This window comes from Camellia sinensis, chromosome 15 (assembly GCF_055761805.1).
Source record: "Camellia sinensis isolate YWXY chromosome 15, ASM5576180v1, whole genome shotgun sequence".
NCBI lineage: Eukaryota > Viridiplantae > Streptophyta > Magnoliopsida > Ericales > Theaceae > Camellia > Camellia sinensis.
The window spans coordinates 72,239,406-72,255,666 of record NC_138975.1 but is presented as its reverse complement, the minus strand read 5'-3'; positions in this window follow the sequence as shown (position 1 = coordinate 72,255,666).

Genomic DNA, 16,261 nt, shown 5'->3' with positions numbered 1-16,261 from the left:
TGTTCAAGACATGAACAAAATCGTGGAATAGACGTATCTGGATAAATAATCCAACAAATTAAATGTTTGAGCAAGGCAGTAATAACAGGAGATTCCAGAAATGGTCAAGAATTGAAAACAGAAGGAACAGTTGCTTACCAGAAAAAATGAAGCCGATGTGAGGACTGCCGAAGTCAGTCGGTAGTTACAGATGTAGCAGAACGATGAAAGTTCCACCAGGAAGACAAATGCAGAGCTTGGAGCTTCAGCAATGGCGGATTCGAAAGAACAAGTTTTAGAGAGAGAAAAGCAAATAAATCAAATACAAAGGTAAGGAAAGAAAGAGGGAAAAAAACAAAGTTTTGTTAAAAACTTGAAACGGCGGCAAAATAGAGCAATTAATACGCCTAGAACATCGCATACGTCAGACGGCACAGACAGATTAAGACGGCTTACAAGCTCGTCACAGGCACGGGCCAATAAAGATGAAACATGTGCAGGAAACGGTTGAGAAGTGATGCATGACAGCTCATGCGCGTGAGAAAGTTCATTTGAGTTCTTGTTTTTGAAAAACGAGACATATTGACTTGACATGAATGATCTTGGCTGAAGAGTTCTTACGCCGAGGTACTGGAAGGAAAATATAGATATAGGTTCCATCACCTCAGAATACCGAGATAATAGAACCTAGGGGGCAGTTGTGGGGATGTATTTTCTAAATACCAACACGTGGCAAGGTGACGCCGACGTGTCAGTCGAGATGCCACGTGTCCAGGTTGTGACGCCGAGGTTATCTCGGCAAGGCCGAGGTTATCTCTGAAGATATCGGAATCCGAGATAAATGGATAAAAGATAAGGGACAGGAGTCCTAGAGTAAAGAGGAGACTTAGCTAAGATAAGGATAATACTTTTAGGGAGTTTATCCTTATCTCTTCAGGAATCCAAAGTAAGCACTGAATTGGAATCTAAAGAAGTCAGGCTTCTAGTAGGACTTGGATTGAGTAAACTATAAAAGAGAGGCACCCCTGTGGGTCTAAGGTACGCAACTTTATACTTTGAATAATAAGTTTAGCACTTGATTATCTTTGAGAGATATACTGACTTGATCGTCGGAGTGCCCCCGGGTGGAAGAACCACCGCCGGAGCCTTTTCTTTCTGTTACAGGTTTGCTAAAACCATCTATTCTGCCGGTGCTCTCCAGCTGATTATTAGGTGGGCAATGTGGTCAGAAAATTACTCACACAGTAATAAAAAATTACAAATGGAGCAAATATTTCACTTTTTTGATTGCCAGCAGCATTGGATGGCGTTGGTACTTAAAAAAGACTGAAGAATCAGAATTGGCTCATGAAGGACCATTAATAAATTCAAAGGGAGAGGTCATTAATCCTTATGAACTAATTAATGTCTTATGTCCTGAACATTATTGGGTAGACAACCTAATATTGTTGTCCCAAGTGGCACAAATCATAAAAGGTTGCAGTGAATTGCGTTTCATGGTAACTGATAGAAGAAGACTATTTGTTACTATGAAACCAATTTCATATACAAGAACTACTACACAACAGAGTGAAACAGAAGATTTTCTCAACAATTTGGCAAAAAGAAATTTGCCAGATCTTCCTCTAGATTTGGTTATGCAAGCTGATGAAGTGAAAGCTTTCAAAACACAAAAATGGAGTCAACCACAAGATTCTCCATTATCCGAAGATAGTATTCTCATGCACAATCTAGTGTTGTTAATTTTTTGAACATTTATAAATTATTTTTTTAGTGTTGTTAATTTAAAATTATATATTAAATAAAAAATTTTAATTATAAATTATAAATTATAAATTTAATTTAATTAAAAATAATAAATTAAAAATTATGGTCTTATAAATTAAATTTTTTTAGTGTTGTTAAAAAATTAAATTTACATATTAAATAAAATTATTTTTTAGTGCTATTAATTTAAAATTATTTATTAAATAAAAAATATAAATTATAAATTAAATTTATTTAAAAATAATAAATTATAAATTATGGTCATATAAATTAAATTTTTTTTGTGTTGTTGAAAATTTTATTTATATATTAAATAAAATTATTTTTTATTGTCGTTAATTTAAAATTATATATTAAATAAAAAATATAAATTATAAATTATAAATTTAATTTAATTGAAAATAATAAATTAAAAATTATGGCCTTATAAATTAATTTTTTTTAGTGTTATTAAATTATAAATTATAAATTACAAGAGTAAAATAGTTTTTTGAACATTGGATTCACTAACAATAGTCCAATCCAGACATCTAATCCCATGACTAAACAAATATAGGATACAAATCCAATCCAACCAAATAGTCTGGGAACAATGTATCCCGGGACTAACAATCCGATGGATTACAATCTCCCCTTATCCAATCCGTTTAAACAAACACACTAAGCACCCTTGTTTAAAACCCTTGGTTTGAACTTTGAAACTCTATTCTATTCAAAACATTTTATAGTGGTGAACAAGAACAACTCTTTTCTGAGAGAATGCTTCTCTATTTACTTGGGTTAGGTAACCATTGTGATTGATTGGTGGAATAAGCTATAGAAGTGACAAATAATAGGATGATCAATCTAGGCTGAATAATTATAAATTTGGATGGATGTCTTTGCATATATGAGAAAGAAATGTTCCAAGGAATATTTTGGAATGCACAAGGATTGTGGAGAAGCTCTTGTTGATAATGCTTTGATAATTTGATTTCTTTCCAAATCACCTATATGAGGGTAATTTATGTGAAAATTGGGCCGAGCTGGGTAATGGGCCATTATGAGCCACAGTATAAAGGGCCAAGTAAAGGGGCCACGTAAGTCACCCCGATCGTATGGATATTCCGAAGTTAGCCCGGTCCTAAGACTGTGAAGCTAGTCCGGTCTGACGTAAGAACGAAGTTAGATCGGTCTAACAGTACCTTTGCGTTAGACCGGTCTTGGAGTTATACCGGTCGCGACTTGTTAGTTCGGCCTAACCACGCCGTGTGTTGTGTATGAGAAGCCGACGTACAAGAAGTAAAAGGAAGAGTTAGTTCGGCCTACTCTGAGGCTTGGCATAGCCATAATTATTTCGGTCATCTTGGAGTTTGGCCATGGTAAAAACCATCTCACTTGGTTCAAGCAGTGAGGGGGGTGTTGAAGGATAAGCATAATCTTTTAGGAGTAAGAATCCTAGGAGGACTCTGCATGGAGGAGTAGAAGTCCTACTAGGATTGTGCCACACGAAATCTATAAAAGCTTACAAACATCACCTATGAAGAGGTACGACACCACTTTGCTTTCTGAATACACAGAGCTTTGTCTATTTGTCAAGCTTACTGACTTAGGCATCGGAGAGGTTTCCGGCACACACCCGCCGGCTAGCTCACGTTTGTGTTTTCAGGTGATAAAGCGACGACTTACGGAGGAGAGTGGACTTGGTCAACAGGATTATACGAGAAGGTTTATTTCTTTCCCGTACAATTGGCGCCGTCTGTGAGAACTACAGACAGAACAAAGCCTCTTGATTAAGCTCCTCCTCTTCAGAGACAATGGCGCACATTGAAGAATTGCCACAGTCCGCCATCGACGGACAAACTCCAGATGGGGGCGCAAGGCATGAAGGACTACCTTCTATCCCTCCCATGGAAGATTTGGAGCCCCAACGACATAACACCAGGAGAGATACCAGGGGGAGGCGGAATAACAGCCCCCATCGCTCTCGTTCGCAAAGTCTTGACAGGCAAAGGCGAAGGATTGATCCTCAAATTCTGGAGGACCGCGTAAAAGAGCAAGACGGATTGATAAGGAAGATGGCGGCGGACATGGAGGCCTTGAAGCGCCAGATGAAGAACAAAGAAGTGGCGACAGGAGAGGGGCGCAAAAACAAGACGCCCCCTCGCCACTCAGAAAATCGTAGTAGGAATACCACACCCTCGCAAGGGGAAAGTAGAAGCCTCAGGACAGGCGATACTCAATCCTGGTCTTCCAGAACTCGTCACTCCAGGTCTGAGAGGACGAGATCTGAAAGATCATACACTGAAGAAAGCACGTATTGGCCCTCGCATTCGCACCAAACCAGATCTAGACAGACGGAATTACCCAGAACATCCGACTTACGAACCGTGCTCGAAGAAAAGGCACGATGCAAGGAGGATGCCAGGGCAAGGGATCCACACAGAGTTTCGGCCTTACAACGGTTGGCTCCTCGGACGCATGGAAGCGTCGAGATTGGAATGCCAATACCGCGCCCTGCCTACGAACCAACGGACAAAGCATTAGCAAGGCTACAGACTTCGCCGTTTGTTCCGACGATTGAAAGCGCGCCCCTACCATCAGGCTTCCTTCAGCCCAAATTCACTACATATGAAGGGAAGACGGACCCCTACTCACACTTGAGCCACTTTCGCCAGGTCATGGCCGTGTACAGGCAAAATGAAGCCTTAATGTGTATACTCTTCCCATCAAGCCTTGGCGACCTAGGCTTGACTTGGTTCGAGAAACTTCCAGAGGGCAGCATAGCCTCCTGGGCACAATTGGCAGAGGCGTTCGTAACAAGGTTCCGAACAAACACTAAAACCCCGGTGGAGATCGACCAGCTACTCTCCATCAACATGGGCGATAAAGAGACCCTAAGATCCTACAATAGTCGCTACTGGGAGACATTCAATCAGATTGGGGACTGCCCCACCAATCTCGCCATTGCACAGTATAAAAGAGGCCTTCCAGTCGGGAACAGACTAAGGGACTCGATCACCATGACGCCACCCCTCACCATGGAAGCCCTGATGGAAAGAGTGCATTAGCACATTAGGGTAAAAGAGGATGGCGCACGTGCCAAAGCAAAATCTGGCGCGACCACAGTACCAGAAAAGAGGACCTTAGCAAAGGTCAACACGGTAGATCGAAGTAACAGAAACGAACGTGGCAGACGGGATAACGGAGAAGATCCGGATAAAAGATGGTTGAGAATCCGTACTGCCATAACCACGGTGTTCAAGAAACCGATATATCGGATTCTGAGCGAAATAAGAGATGAGCCTTTTGTCAAGTGGCCAGCCAAGCTAGGAGAAGCTCAGAAGGACTATGACGAAAGATCACGGTGCACCTTCCATAAAGAAAAGGGACACCGCACTGAGAATTGCACACTATTGAGGCAACACCTGGAGGAATTGGTGGCAGCAGGACACTTGGATAAGTACATTGAAGGAGGAACGCAACCAGCCCCCCAGGATCACAATAACCCCAATGGGATGCCAATCGACGCCCCGCCTCAAGGCATTATCAATGTAATACATGGAGTCTTTGAACCTGAGCGTGTATGCGAGCTCAGAGGATCAATCAAAAAGGCTGAACATTTAAGAGAGGTGCTAAGCGCCCAACCAGCCACCAAAAAGGGGAAGACAGAGGCAGCAAACGTCATGTCTTTTTCTGATAAAGACTTAGAACGAATATATTTCCCTCACAATGATGCCCTAGTCGTCACACTCTGAGTCAAGGATTTTGACGTCAAGCGGATTCTGATTGACCAAGGTAGTTCATGTGAAATCATGTACTATGAAACATTTAAACAACTGAAGCTACAAGACAAAGACTTGGCGCCTGCTGTATCACCCCTAATTGGATTCAATTCTATGCCAGAATGGCCCGTCGGCAAAATAATTCTTCCAGTTAGAGCAGGAAGCGCGACGAAACAAGTGGAGTTCTGGGTATTGAAGGTCCCCTCCACTTACAACATCATCTTGGGTAGAACATGGCTGCATGCCATGCGATTGGTGGCGTCATCCTACCACCAAGTAATGCGGTTTCCCAACGACACCGGTGTAATCGAAGAAGTCTATGGAGATCAGATCATGTCGAAGCAATGCTTCGTCACGGTGAATGGCAGCCGCGCTGCCAAAGGATACGTTCATTCGGTAGAAGAACCTGAGAGTAATGAGCTATTTGCAGATGTCGGCAAAGCGGTAGATCAGAAAGCAGTGGAGGACTTGGTGGAGGTAAAAATAGATGAAAAGAACCCGGATAAGTTCTTTTTGCTTGGTTCGTCGTTGTCCAGCACTGAGAGATTAGAGGTCTTAGAATTCTTAACCTCTAGCATCGAAGTGTTCGCCTGGACACCCTACGACATGCCAGGTATTGATCCAAACTTCATCTGTCACCAACTCAATGTCCACCCATCCGCCAGACCAGTCATTCAGCGCATACGCAGATCGGCACTCCATCACGCCGAGATAGTGGCGGAAGAAGTAGGAAACCTACTGGAGGCAGGAGCGATCAGAGAAGTGCACTACCCAAGATGGATCTCCAACACAGTCGTAGTGCCAAAGAAGAATGGCAAGTGGCGTGTCTGCATCGACTACAAAACAATCAACAAGGCGTGCCCAAAAGACAGCTTTCCTCTACCACGGATAGATCAACTGGTCGACCTAACGGCAAGGCACAACCGACTTAGCTTTCTGGATGCATACAGAGGCTACCATCAAATCGCCATGTATGAACCAGACCAGGAGGTCACATCCTTTACAACTCCCAGAGGACTATACTATTACAAGGTCATGCCCTTTGGCCTAAAGAATGCAGGGGCAACGTTCCAACGGATGGTCACCAAGATGTTTGAACCGTTGTTAGGCAGAACAGTGGAAGCTTACATCGACGACATGGTGGTCAAAAGCAAGGATGAGAATGACCATCTCAAGGACCTAGGCGAGATGTTTCAGATCCTAAAGAAGCACAAATTACGCCTCAATGCATCAAAATGCGCTTTCGGAGTAGGATCAGGCATATTCTTGGGCTTCCTTGTGACTAACCGGGGTATAGAAGCGGACCCCTCCCAGATCAAGGCAATCCAGGACTTGGAGCGACCAAACTCAGTAAAAGAAGTGCAGCATCTCACCGGCATGGCAGCTGTACTCAACCGATTCATCAGTCGATCGTCAGACAAACTACGACCATTCTTTCAAGCTTTAAAAGCCAAGTTTGAATAGGACGAAGAATGCGACCAAGCTCTGGAAAGCCTGAAAGAATACATGTCCTCTCCACCATTGTTGGTCACTCCAATACCAGGAGAAGAACTCTTCCTATACCTTGCTGTCTCTCAGCACGCAATTAGCGCAGTATTGGTCCGTATAGAAGGAATTCAACACCTGCCCATCTATTATGTCAGCAAGACATTACTGGGAGCCGAAACAAGGTACTTGCCATTAGAAAAACTTGCATTGGCCTTAATGATGGCCTCCAGGAAATTGGCACACTACTTTCACGCCCACACCGTAGTTGTCCTCATAGCCTTTCCACTAAAAGCTTTGTTTGAGAGGGCGAACTTTTCTGGGCGAATTTTGAAGTGGGCAGTAGAGCTGGGACAATTCAACGTCAAGTTCCAACCTAGAACCGCAGTAAAGGCCCAATCTTTGGCAGACTTTGTCGCAGAATTTACTCCAGGAAGTCATCACATCTGCCCAGTCGACCTAACTGACACAACCGAACTAGGGATGGAAGTTGACGCCGGAATAGCGCAACCCCTAGCAGAAGGTACTCAGTCAGATCCTAAGGCAGGCCAGACTATAGACAGCAAGGAAGAAGCAAACCATACTACAAATAAAGACTTGGTACAATCAGATAGCGAGGGGCAAACAGCAAACATGGACCTTGAAGAAAACACCAGCGACATTCTTGATCCCACAACATCATCTGACCCATCCATTTGCTGGAAGTTGTTCGTCGGTGAGATGTGGAAGCTCTTTGTGGATGGAGCATCCAACCGGCATGGTGCAGGACTTGGCATAGTCCTCATCTCACCAGACGACCTGGTTGTGGAGCAAGCAATCAACCTTGGCTTCCCAGCATCAAACAAAAAAGCAGAATATGAAGCACTTCTAGCAGGACTCAAATCAGCATACCGCATGAAGGCCACCGAATTAATGGTCTACAGCGACTCACAGTTGGTGGTAAACCAAATTTCTGGCGACTATGAAGCAAAGGATGATAGGATGGCCAAGTACCAAGAATTGGTCAGAACAGAGATCAAGAAATTCGAAGTAGTAAGGATAGAGCAAATCGGCAGGGAGGAAAACAGCAGAGCAGAGGAACTAGCAGGCTTCGCCTCAATGGCAGACACCTCCATCCCTCATCTGCTACTGATCGACTACCTACCTAGACCAAGCATTGAGGACTCCGAAGCAGAAGAGGTATGTTGCACAGAACTAGGCCCCTCATGGATGGATCCCATCATACTATTCTTGAAAGACGGCGTCCTACCGGAAGAAAAGAAAGAAGCCAACAAAATTAGAGCAAAGTCACAGCGATTTTGGCTCTCCCCATCTTTGGCATTATACAAAAAATCGTTCTCAGGATCCTATCTAAAGTGTGTCCACCTCAGCAAAGTGGAAGCATTCTTGTACGAGATACACGAAGGGGTGTGCGGAAGCCATAAAGGAGGAAGATCGCTAGCCTACAGGGCCATTTCACAAGGATACTGGTGGCCATACATGCAGGCAGACTCAGAGAAATATGTGAAGAGATGTGAGAAATGCCAGAAATTCGCACACCAAATACATCAACCAGCAAGAGAACTCCTACCATTTACTAGCCCATGGCCCTTCGCAATGTGGAGCTTGGACATAGTAGGACCACTTCCGACAGCACCCGACAACAAAAAGTTCTTTCTCGCAGCAACAAACTACTTCACAAAGTGGGTGGAAGCAGAAGCATTGGCATCGATCAAGGAAAGAGATGTGAAGAAATTCGTCTGGCAAAACATTATCACTCGGTTTGGCATACCAAAAGCCCTTATCTCAGACAATGGCACTCAGTTCGACGGCAGAATCTTCAGAGGTTTTTGTGAAGAATACAAAATAGAGTTCTATAATTCTACACCGGCATATCCCCAAGCAAATGGACAGGTAGAAGCTTCAAACAAAGTAGTCTTGGATGGGTTGAAGAAAAGGTTGGAGAAAGCCAAAGGAAAATGGGCAGAAGAACTTCCTCATGTGTTATGGGCTTACCGCACCACACCGCGACGATCAACAGGAGAAACACTATTCTCCTTAGCCTATGGAATGGAAGCAGTAATCCCACTGGAAATTGGCCTCCCCACAATTCGAAACGAAAATTTTGATCCCGATTTAAATGGAGAGGCCATAACATTTGAGCTCGACCTCGCCGAAGAAAGAAGAGAAAAAGCACTAATCCACATTGCCTCGTATCAACAAGAGTTATCTAGGAAATACAACAAAATGGTGCATCCAAGACAATTCAAAATCGGAGATTGGGTACTACGCAAAGTGATGGGAAACACCTTGATACCAGGAGATGGCAAGCTAGGGCCAAATTGGGAAGGTCCTTACAAAGTGGTTGGGTTAGCAGGCAAAGGGGCATACCACCTAGAAGGCAAGGACGGCAAAGAAATCCCTAGGCCATGGAACACGGCCAATCTCAAGTTATTTTATTTTTAGCATTCTTCTTTTCAAACATGTGTAATTTCTTTTTCTTCAATAAAACAATCGATTCTTTTCAGCATGAGTTGTTCTCTGTAAAAGTTAGCTTTAGTGAAGCTAGGAATATTGCAAACATTTTATTCTAAGTTAGCTGGAAAAACTAACTTAGAGGTTGGCTGGATTAAACCAACACCCTTCCTAAGCCCAGGATAAGGATCCAGGCTGTAGGACGTTTGGTCGGAATAACCAAACATTATTCTAAGTTGGCTGAAAAAACTAGCTTAGAGGTTGGCTGAATTAAACCAACACCCTTCCTAAACCCAGGATAAGGATCCAGGCTGCAGGACGTTTGGTTGGAATAACCAAACATTATTCTAAGTTGGCTGAAAAAACTAGCTTAGAGGTTGGCTGGATTAAACCAACACCCTTCCTAAACCTAGGATAAGGATCCAGGCTGCAGGACGTTTGGTCGGAATAACCAAACATTATTCTAAGCTGGCTGAAAAAACTAACTTAGAGGTTGGCTGGATTAAACCAACACCCTTCCTAAGCCCAGGATAAGGATCCAGGCTGCAGGACGTTTGGTCAGAATAACCAAACATTATTCTAAGTTGGCTGAAAAAACTAGCTTCGAGGTTGGTTGGATTAAACCAACACCCGTCCTAAGCCCAGGATAAGGATCCAGGCTGCAGGACGTTTAGTCGGAATAACCAAACATTATTCTAAGCTGGCTGAAAAAACTAACTTAGAGGTTGACTGGATTAAACCAACACCCTTCCTAAGCCCAGGATAAAGATCCAGGCTGCAGGACGTTTGGTCAGAATAACCAAACATTATTCTAAGTTGGCTGGAAAAAACTAACTTAGAGGTTGGCGGGATTAAACCAACTCTTTGTACTCTTCAGCCGAAGTAAGGATATGACTGAAGAGTAGTTGGCTGGATTAAACCAACTCTTTTGTACTCTTCAGCCGAAGTAAGGGTATGGCAGAAGAGTGGTTGGCTGGATTAAACCAACACTCTTCCTAAGCCCAGGATAAGGATCCAGGCTGCAGGACGTTTGGTCGGAATAACCAAACATTATTCTAAGTTGGCTGGAAAAAACTAACTTAGAGGTTGGCTGGATTAAACCAACTCTTTGTACTTTTCAACCGAAGTAAGGGTATGGCTGAAGAGTGGTTGGCTGGATTAAACCAACTCTTGGTACTTTTTAGCCGAAGTAAGGGCATGGCTGAAGAAGTGGTTGGCTAGATTAAACCAACTCTGAGTACTCCTCAGCCGAAGTAAGGGTATGGCTGAAGAGTGGTTGGCTGGATTAAACCAACTCTTTGTACTCTTCAGCCGAAGTAAGGGTATGGCTGAAGAGTGGTTGGCTGGATTAAATCAACTCTTTGTACTCCTCAGCCGAAGTAAGGGTATGGCTGAAGAGTGGTTGGCTGGATTAAACCAACTCTTTGTACTCTTCAGCCGAAGGAAGGGCATGGCTGAAGAAGTGGTTGGCTGGATTAAACCAACTCTGTGTACTCCTCAGCCGAAGTAATTATGTCGACTAAGGAGTGGTTGGCTGGTAAGCATAGTTAGTTTGACCAGCAAAAACCGAGATAACAGTTTGGAAGTAAAAAGATCATGGAAAAATCAGTACAAACATACAGATCAACCGAAGTAAGAGTTCATGAAAATTTTCATTCATCAGGAAGCAAATACAAAGGAGGGGTCGTAGCCCGGTTACAAGAGTAAAAAAGTAGCAAAAACGAAAAAGTACAAAATCAAGAGAAAAGGTCTTCAATTTCGGCATCAATGTCAACTTGAACGCCGGTTACAGATGGAAGATCCGTCTCAGTAGCAACTGGCAGAACGATATCAGTCGATGGCTCAACAGTCAGGTCTTCCACCGTTGCCTCCAACCGAGCTGATTGATCGTTGACTTGCGCGTTGACTACCGGAATAACAGTTTGTTCGTTTTCATCGTCTGAATCATCTGAATCCTGCAAAAATTGCTCTTGGACCGAAGTAGCATATTCCGCCAGTGAGGCCGGAATGAAATACTGAGGAGCATTATAGACCTCGGTTTCGGGCCCACAACCGAGCTGCTCCACAGCACTTCTCCAACCGCACTTGAAGAATAAATCCTTTGCCCCCTCGCATTGCGGAATATAGAGGCCCTCCGCCTCTTTGAAACCTGCGGCGTTGGCATCACTGACCTTCTTCTTCAAATCGGCTATTTCGGCGTCTTTTTTACCTTCGAGTTTGGCCAACTCGCGCAAGTATTTATCTTTCACCGTTATCGCAATTTTTTGTTTTTCAGCTTCAGCCGATCTAACAAGTCCGGTCAAGCGACCGCTCTCGAACTGTAGCTCGGCTATCTGCTTCTTGGCACGCTCAAGTTCGACTGTCTTGGCCTCGGCATCTGCCATGGCATGCCTTGTTGTCTTGCGGAGCTCCAGCACCTTTTTATGTGCAATATTGTTCTTCTGAATGGCTTGCAAAAGAATAGTAACTCTCTTCAGCCAGACTGATAGTTGGGAAAAATTAGACAGAAAAGGGAGAGCCACTTACCAGGATCATTGATTTTGTAGAAGACCGGATGGCCTTCAGCTCGGTGTTTAGTTGCTTGTTGTGGTGCTCCATATCCTTCGGAAGGCAAACACTCTTGGCTAGATTGAAAGCCATCAAGTGATCCTTCTCAGCAACGACCGAATCAGACTCCTGGATATCTCGGTCTTGAAAAGTGAGAATTGGAGCCCATTTGGAGGAGTCAGCTCGGTCAAGTTGCTCCGATTGAAGGATGGGTTGGGGACTTGGTGGTGGGATTGATTCGTCCTCATCCACAAGCTGTTGTTTGGTCGGGGTAGATCGGGTGCGCTTAGAGGGACGTGATGAAGAAGGCTGTTGAGAAGGGAGGGCCACAACGGTGGGCTGCGTTTGGCTTGGTGGCGGTACTTCGGGTCTGTTAGTTTCGGTTAGAAGTGCCCTTACTCTGTTCTTTTTAGCCATTTCTTCTTCAGCAGTTAGTGGGATTAGTCTGATTTCGGGCAAGGTTGGGTCCGGTTCTGGGGCCTCCTCAAGAAGAAAGTCGGTCACTCTCGCTTTTCGGTGACCGCTGTATCTGTAAGTCGGCTCAAACTTTAACAGCTTAGCCCAACTACGTTCTGGATACCGTAGTGCGGCGCGCAAAGTTGCTAGATTGGGGTAGCTGTATAAAAAATGAAGGTGGGCAGAATCTGCGAAAAAAGACAACTGTTAGTTCGGCTGAAAGATTGACAAACCGAAATATAAAATAGCAAGCAAGAAAACCGAAGTAAATTTACTAGGTTCTCCTTTTTTTCCAGTTTATACGTCGGCCAGGAATCTGGGCTTGATGATCCTCAAAATTCCCAGACACCCAGAAAAAATCGTCGTCGTTTAAGTCTTTATCCGGTGTGTTTTTTATTATTTTCTCACGATGGCGGCGTATTCTGAGATAGTATACCCAGCCGTCTTCCTTCGAACCAATGGAGTATTGGTGAAAGATTTCGGCCAGACCAAGGTTGAGACCGGCTTGCCGGTTTAGTTTGGCTATTCCCATTATTATGCGGTATGAATTGGTGGATAGTTGGGTAGGGCATAGTCTAGTTTGCCTAAGAAACTCGCAAATTAAAGGTTGGACTGGAAATCGCAGTCCGGTTTCAATAATTGACAAAAGGGTGAAGGGGACAAAGCCTTCATTACCCCAAGGAATGACATCTTTTTCGGCTAAAATCAGGTGGACGTCATCAGGTATATTGTAGTCTTTTCTGAATTCGGCTAAGCCGCCCGGAGTGTCTACTAGATACCTATACTTCCCCATTTATTGTATAAATTACGAATAAGTTAAGTTCGGTCCAAAAATTGTGCTCAGTAGCTCGGTTGAGCGCGCAGAGGAGTGCCTAGGCAACCTAAGTCTGCAAAGTAGAAAACAAAGGGGTTAAGCACAGATCATTGGACCGTGCTACAAATTAAAAGCAAGGTAAAAAATCCTACTTCGGCTTTGTGGATACTACAGGTTCTATCTCGGTTTCTGCAAGGTGATAGGTTGCTTGGTTTGAGCAGGGTTTTTGTTAGCCCGACCTTGGCAAGCGTCTCGATATATCGGTTATGGAAACGATTTTGTTAGACCGGTTCATCGTCTAGGGGCAGCTTTCTGAGTTCGGTCTAAAAATCTAAGAAAGCTAGTTTAGCCCCAAAGACCTAAAATCGGTTGGGATTTAGGTATCTCAGTGGGCTAAATGCAAACTTAGTTCGGTTGGTTACCTCGGCTAAGGACTATCAAGAAGTTTTGACTTATTCAAAGCTACTGGTGTAAACATGAAGTGTTAGTCCGGTTGTACGTTGACTAGACTTCTACCTAGGTTAAACAGTATCCTAGTTCGGTTGCATCATGATTTTGGATCAAAGACTAGTCTTCTACAGGATATTACATGTACTCATGTGTTCTATTGTTAAGTTTTTCCCCTAAAAGTACAGAAGCAAAACAGACTGGACAAATATGTTTTGTGAAAACATAGAAAGCAGAATACGAAAACAAAGTGAGATGTACAAATGCTAACCTGATTAAGAGGCAAGAGTTGGAGGGAGACTAGCAGCTGGGAAGAACACGAGTTTAGAAGAGTGGAGAGGCAGTAGAAGCTCAGATAAGGAGAAGTTACAAAAAATGGCAAAAATGAAGGGGCTCGTTTTAGGTAAAGGGAAAAAAGGGCGGGACTGTTCAAATTTCACGAAGTACGAAGACGGCGTGACAGCCGTCCTCAGTCAATCAGAGCGTGCCACGTGTCATTAGAATGGGAAGCGTTACAGTCGCTGTGATTGAAGAGACGTTTTGACCGGACAAGTAAAGCCCGGAGTGAAATAAGCTTGGCCGGAAGGGTAAAGAGTTTTTAGCTCGGCTGGAGAGGCTAAAAGGTTTTTTTTTAGCTCGGCTGGAAAGGCTTAAAAATTATAACTTGGTTGGTTGACAAATAATCCCAATCATGCTAGGCAGATGGAATTAAGGGGCAATTGAGAGGGTAATTTATGTGAAAATTGGGCCGAGCTGGGTAATGGGCCATTATGAGCCACAGTATAAAGGGCCAAGTAAAGGGGCCACGTAAGTCACTCCGGTCGTATGGATATTCCGAAGTTAGTTCGGTCCTAAGACTGCGAAGCTAGTCCGGTTCGACGTAAGAACGAAGTTAGATCGGTCTAACAGTACCTTTGCGTTAGACCGGTCTTGGAGTTATACCGGTCGCGACTTGTTAGTTCGGCCTAACCACGCCGTGTGTTGTGCATGAGAAGCCGACGTACGAAAAGTAAAAGGAAGAGTTAGTTCGGCCTACTCTGAGGCTTGGCATAGCCATAATTATTTCGGTCATCTTGGAGTTCGGCCATGGTAAAAACCATCTCACTTGGTTTAAGCAGTGAGGGGGGTGTTGAAGGATAAGCATTATCTTTCAGGAATAAGAATCCTAGGAGGACTCTGCATGGAGGAGTAGAAGTCCTACTAGGATTGTGCCACACGAAATCTATAAAAGCTCACAAACATCACCTATGAAGAGGTACGACACCACTTTGCTTTCTGAATACACAGAGCTTTGTCTATTTGTCAAGCTTACTGACTTAGGCATCAGAGAGGTTTCCGGCACACACCCGCCGGCTAGCTCACGTTTGTGTTTTCAGGTGATAAAGCGACGACTTACGGAGGAGAGTGGACTTGGTCAACAGGATTATACGAGAAGGTTTATTTCTTTCCCATACAACCTATCAAAGTGTGAAGTGGACATGGAACACAGAATTCAACATTTTAAGTTCCTCTATTATTGGTATGTGCATTGTGTATTATATGAAGAAAGGGATAGAGTTGGACCTCTTGAATGACCAAAAGGTTGAGTTCATTTATGCACATACATGCGCACAAATATATGTTGATTTATGGTTCTTGATATCAATAACATGTATGTTGCTTAATGCTTAATGCCTTGTTTGGTTCGTCTCTTAAGAGACAATTTTTGAGAAAAAAATTAAAAAAATTGTTTGGTCAAAAAATTTTGAAATAAAAAATTCAAAATTATTTTTCTCTCTATTACATATCAATTAATCACTTTTTTTTCTCTCCTCTCTCATTCTCTCATATCCTACACATCAATCAATCATTTTTTTCTCTCACATTCATCTATTCAACTATAAAAAAAAAAAAAAAATTAAAAAGTAATAATAATAAAAATAGAAAATCATACTAAATTCTAAATCTCCAAAACTATTTTCAAAACATACAATCAAACAAATTTTCAAATTTTGTAAAATCTTTACAAAAAATTATTTTTCAAAATTATTTCACAAATATAAATCAAGCATGGCCTATATTTTTTTAAAATATTCTTAAAACTGTGGTTGCCCATCAATCAATATTAATTATTGATATAAATTTGGAATTAAAAAGGTCTTGCTATATTATTTTTTGTTATCTTTCTACCATCGATTAAAATCAAATTATTTCATGGACATGTGGCTTGAGCTTGTGCCTTAAAGCTTACGTGTCAATGGTTTTAGATCCTAGGCCTTACATCATACCTTTGCATTTTGGAGCTTTAGTGAGTATCTTGTAGGCTACTTGATTTCTCAAAAAAACTATGAAAGAATTGTACTCATGAATTGTTTCGCTTTCATGGATTTTAGTTGATTCACAATCAATAAAGGAGGAAATTATTTTGGTCAGTGATGATCTTAGATGGGGCCGCCATCCCCACTCATTCCATCAGAAATTATCTCTCGTTTGCACAGCCTTGTGTTGTTAATTACAATTTTTTTCACTAAAAAATTTGTATGTGAAGCAAATGTTATATTAGTATACA